The following is a 6,060-nucleotide window of genomic DNA, read 5'->3' on the forward strand; positions in this document are numbered from 1 at the left end:
CAGCATATTTCCACAATTAATAAATTTACAAAAGGATAAAATAATTTATGTCTTTAATTGACAGTTGAGTAAATTACCAAAGAATAGAATAATTTTTATACCATATTTAGTCCAGCTATGAATGGATAAGAGTTAATATTAATTGTATGAAACTGATCAGATAAAATGTGCCATTGTTTATTAACATAGGCAATTATCCATGTCAAAAATTCAATTTTCCTGCTACCTACACTTTCATACATTATACACTAATACTTATAAATTGCCTCTTCCATACTATCAACTGACTTGTAAACATCCAAGTTATCCCAAAGTGATTCTGTCTTCATTTTAGTTTTGACAGTAACTCCATCTCTGTAGGGTAGTATTTACTACGACAACAATTTGAATACTTTGATTATACTTAGAAATCTTTTGTTGCTGCTATTTAAATGAATGGAAAAAATTTAATTGCAATTCAGTTGAAATAAAAATGGAACCTATGCCATCAAAAAAATGTGGATATTTGGCCTCAGTTGGCATAAACATTTAGCATAAGCAGATTTACTGTGGGCTTAATTACATAGAGGGAAAATTACATGTAAGAAATAATAGAAATGCATTGGAAAATATTTTAAAGGTGAGATCGTGTTGTGATATTCAAGTGCATAATGCAACTATATATAAATCCCATGCCTACAAAAAAATTAACATAAATGAAATATACAAAATGTTGTTAGTATTTGTATCTTGACTGTTGCATTTAGGGAGATTCTTTCTCTCCTTTTTTTTTTTTTTTGTACTTTTCAAATTTTCTATCATGAGTGTTTTAGTGGACAGTTGTTTTCCTGGCTGTTAAACCCTTCCTTCGTAAAAATAGTGATTTCTCTTTCAAGGAATTCCTCATTGAATATGGTTTTAATGGGAGGTAATGTTTGTCTGTTACCATAGAGTTGAGTGGAGCCATCCTCTTCCCATGATTAGAGCTCAGTCAATCTTATGCTTTCTCAGAGGACTTTGAATTTTTAGCATGTGCTAAAGATATGGAAGGGCTTCCCTTGTGGCTCAGATGGTAAAGAATCTGCCTGCAATGCAGAAGACTTGGGTTAGATCCCTGGATCGGGAAGATCTAATGGAGAAGGGAATGGCTACCCACTCCAGTATTCTTGCCTAGAGAATTCCATGAACAGAGAAATCTGGTGAGCTACAGTCTATGGGGTCGCAAAGAGTTGGACACAACTGAGAGACTAACACACACATACAAACATGTGGAAAGGGTTAAGGATCATATATTCTAATAGCTTCAACAGTGTGCAGAGCAGATTCTTTGGGTACAGTAATCTTGGCTTATGTTTCCACTGCCTATATCTCTGGAGCTCTCTAGCTTCTGCCCATTTCTCAAGGCTAACCATTATACTGATTCTGTGAATTTGCAAAGTAAATTAAATCCTTTTTTACTTAAAGATACATTTGGTACCAAGTTCCAGTGAGGATGTGCAGTAATATGACCTCTTATACATTGCTGGTGTGGATGTTTCTTACAAAGTTGAACACAATTGCCAAAAGACCCAGTAATACCATTCTTATGTATGAGAGTTTTGAGAGTCTTTTTTTTTTCCCACTCTCAAGATTATAGCTTATTTATTACTTCAGATAACAAGATAGTATGCATATTAGGGAATCTTAAAATTCAACTCTGGAGTTATACACCATCTAGTACTTTTGCATTGAATGTTAACTCCCCAAAAAATCTCTAAACACCTGAAGGTCCCACTAGAAACATAAACCATGGTAATTAAAAAATTGACATTTAATTTATTCAATATTTAGTATTTACATAATGAAGCCAATGGTGATAAAGAAATAGTAAAAAATAAACTTTAATAAGCAAAGATTTATATTCTTACAATGTGCTAATTATCATAATTGCATGTAAAAATTAAAACATAACAGAACTTTCTGTTACAAAATTCTTAATCATCTGAGTTGTAGTCATTACTTGCTAACAATTTACATGCAACATCTGTTAGTACTGATACTTGATTTTTTCCCCCAAGAAAGCGTGAGTAGATATTTAAGAGCAGACATTAATTTACTTGTGGACAGAAAAAAATAAAACTGTATTTAAGATTAGTATTGGGGACTTTGCTGGTGGTCCAGCATATAAGACTTTGCACTCACAATGCAGGGGACCCAGTTTCAATCCCTGGTCAGGGAACTAGATCCTGCATGCTGGCACAACTAAGAGCCCAAATGCTGAAATTAAAGGTCGCGCATGCCACAACTAAGACCCAGCCCAGTCAAATAATAATAGATTTTTAAAATAATCTTAAAAAAAGACTAGTACTCATCACTAGCCTCTTCTCTATAGAGTGATAAAAACTGTAAGACCAAAAAAATCCCAAGATGGAGTTGCCTAAGCAGAGAGAATCATGCATGGCACAGCTGAAAAAAATCTTGGGACTAATCAGACACACATCTTTTATCTCTCCTTCAATGATGAGGAGTGGGTTTGCCATCAAATTATAACAACTGCAACAAGTAAGTGGCACCAGATGTGCAACTAATTAAATCTTGCAAAATACTGAGATGGGAAGGAGTGGTCAAGAGGAAGAACAGTTTATATATCATTCAAACTATATACACCATAGGGCTTCCTGGTGGCTCAGACGGTAAAGAATTCGCCTGCAATGTGGGAGGCCTGGGTTCGATCCCTGGGTTGGGAAGATCCCCTGGAGAAGGGAACGGCTACCCATTCTAGCATTCTTGCCCAGAGAATTCCATGGGAAGAGGAGCCTGGCAGACTACAGTCCATGGGGTCACAAAGAATCAGACACAACTGAGCAACTTTCACTTTCATATACAGCATACTGGAATGAATGAAGCTCATCCCAAACTGGCTGTGAAACAATTAGACCTTTATTATTTAATAGTTAAAATTATAACAAGTGCAATAATACAATAGATTTATATAGGAGGCAACATCCAAGCAACCTTATATTATTTACTGTGTTGCTTCAACTTAAAGATAATTTTGCTAAATATATATCTCAACTGAGCGCTATATATAAAATATCCTAACAGATACAGATATTTACCTTTGGTGAGTTAAAGACCTTTTGGTGACTTCTGTCTGAATTGCAGGCAGAATGCTACATGTACACACACATATGGAAAAACTCAACCTGAAGTAATCCAAAAGGTGTGCATGGGAGGAGACTTTGAGGAAATTTTATTCAAAATCGCTAAAAACTGGGAAAAAAAACCCAAGTGTATATCATTAGTGAATGCATAAAAAGGAAATACAAAACCTGGGAAAATAATCAGCAGTTTACATGCAACAAAATGGATGACTCTTACAAGCATGATATTAAGTGGAAAAAAAAAAAAAAACAGAAAAAACATGTTGTATGACTCCATTGATGTGGCATTCTGAAAAAGACAACGATAAAGGGACAAAAAATATATCAGTGGTTGACAGGGCGAAGGGGTAGGAGTTGGTCTACTGCAAAATGGCACAAGAGAACTCTGGGATGATGGATGGAAGTACTCATGTCTTGATTTGGTAGTAGTTACACAAATGTATGTCTTTGCCAAAAGTCATGAATTTTACTGTACTGAGTAATATTTTAATAAACATGACTTTTAAAAAGAACCAAATGGAAATTTTGGCAAGGAAAATAAAATACCTAAACTAAAGAATTAACAGGGTGGGCTAAATAGTAGATTATGATTAATAATAATACTAATGGGCTAAATAGTAGATTACCCCTTCTGCACTAAGGAGAATGATGAGCTTAATAATATAATGGAGTCAGTCAACTTGAAAATAAATCAATAAAAAGTATCCAATTGTAAGAACAAAGAGAAAATTTTTGGATAAACAATGAGAGTTTTTGGAACCTGTGGGAAAGTATAACGTATAATTGAAATCCCAGAAGGAGAGAGATAAAGGGGGAAAATAATTTTAAGAAACAATGACCAAAATGTTCTCAAATTTGACAAAAGACATAGCTTTTGCCAGAAGAAAAAGTTTCTATTTCAAGATGAATTAAGATAAATACAAAGAATGGCTTGCATATCATGGTCAAATTGTTGAAATCCAAAGAAAAGGCAACATCTTAAAAGCAGCCATGGGGGAAAAAAGACACATTACAAATAAGAGGACAACAATTTGCAAATAATACTGACTTCTCATTAGAAACTGTGGAGACCAGGAGATCAGTGGTACAACATTAAACAAATATTGAAAGAAAAAACTTAGTAGTTTTTAGTTTTAGTTTTTTTAGTTAGTACCCAAATTCTATATCAAGTGAAAATATCCTCCCAGAATGAAGGCAAAATAAAGACATTTTCAAATAAAGGAAAACTAAGAATTAATTGCTAGCACACTGACATTACAAGAAATGCTAAAGAAAGTTTTTCAGGCTGATGATTCTACCTGGAAACGTTAATCCTCAGGAGGAAATAAAGAACTTTAAGAAATGGTAAATAATTGAGTAAATGTAATTGAAATCTATTTATTTCTTTAAAACACATATAACTTCTTAAAACAAAAATTATAGCCTTTTCTGTAGGGTGAAATAGAAATGAAATATACATATAACAACTACAGCATAAGGTAAGGCAGGAGATAGTGGACTTTCTTGGTGGTAGGGTGGATAATGATCTTCCTGCCAAAGCAGAGGACTCAGATTTGATTCCTGGTCTGGGAAGATTCCACATGGCACAGAACAACTAAGCCTGCATACCACAACTACTGAAGCTGATGCACCTAGAGCTTATGCTCCTCAACAAGAGAAGACCAATGAGAAGCCTGCACACCACAATAAAGGGTAGCCCCCACTGTCCACAACTAGAGAAAGCTCACGCACGGCATATTAAAAAGCAGAGACGATTACTCTGCCGACAAGGTGTGTTTAGTCAAAGCTATGGTTTTACCAGTAATCATGTATGTATGTATGTATGTATGTATGTAAGAGTTGGACCATAAAGAAGGCTGAATGCCAAAGAATTGATGCTTTTGACCTGTGGTGGTGGAGAAGACTCTTGAGAGTTCCTTGGACTGCAAAGAAATAAACCAGTCCATCCTAAAGGAAATCAGTCCTGAATATTCTTTGGAAGGACTGATGCTGAAGCTGAAACTCCAATACTTTGGCTAACTGATGCTAAGAGCTGACTCATTTGAAAAGACCATGATGCAGGGAAAGATAGAAGTCAGGAGGAGAAGGGGATGACAGAGGGTGAGATGGTTGGATGGTATCACCAATTCAATGAACATGAGTTTGAGCAAGCTCTGGGAGATGGTGATGGACAGGGAGGCCTTGTGTGCTGCAGTCCATGGGGTCACAAAGTGTTGGACACGACTGAGAGACCAAACAACAAAAATACACACAGCAATGAAGACCCAGTACAACTAAAAATAAATTATATTTTTAAAAAAGAAAGACAGGAGATGGTAAATGAACTCATATGGTTGCAAAGTTTGCACATGTTGTTTTAATCTGTTTAGGCTGTTAGAACAAAAGTAACAGAGACTGGGTGGTATATAAATGGCAGCAATTTATTGCTCACAGCTCTGTAGGCTGAAAGTCCAAAATCTGGGTTACAGCATGGTGAGGTTCTGGTGAAGACCTTCCAGATTGCAGACCTCTGATTTCTGACTGTATCCTCACATGGTAGAAGGGGTAAGAGATCTCTCTGCAGTCTCTTTTTTAAGAAAAACAATCCCATTCATGAGGGCTTCACCCTCATGACATAAGCACCTTCCAGAGGCCCTACATTCTAACACTATTACATTGGGCATTGAGATTTTTACATATGAATTTTGCAAGGATGCAAACATTGAGACCATAGCACATGTTATGTGAAGTAGAGTATGAAAGTTGACTATATACTGTAATCCCTAGAGAAAACACTAAATTAAGAATTCAAAGAGGCATAAGTAAAAATGCAAAGAGGCAAAGAAAAATTGGGAAATCCCATGGACAGAGCAGGCTCATGGGCTACAGTCCATGGGATTGCACAGTAAGTCAGACATGACTGAGCAACTAAAACAACAAAATTCAAAAACATTTAAAC

This window comes from Bos mutus, chromosome 1, assembly GCF_027580195.1.
Source record: "Bos mutus isolate GX-2022 chromosome 1, NWIPB_WYAK_1.1, whole genome shotgun sequence".
NCBI classification, from domain to species: domain Eukaryota; kingdom Metazoa; phylum Chordata; class Mammalia; order Artiodactyla; family Bovidae; genus Bos; species Bos mutus.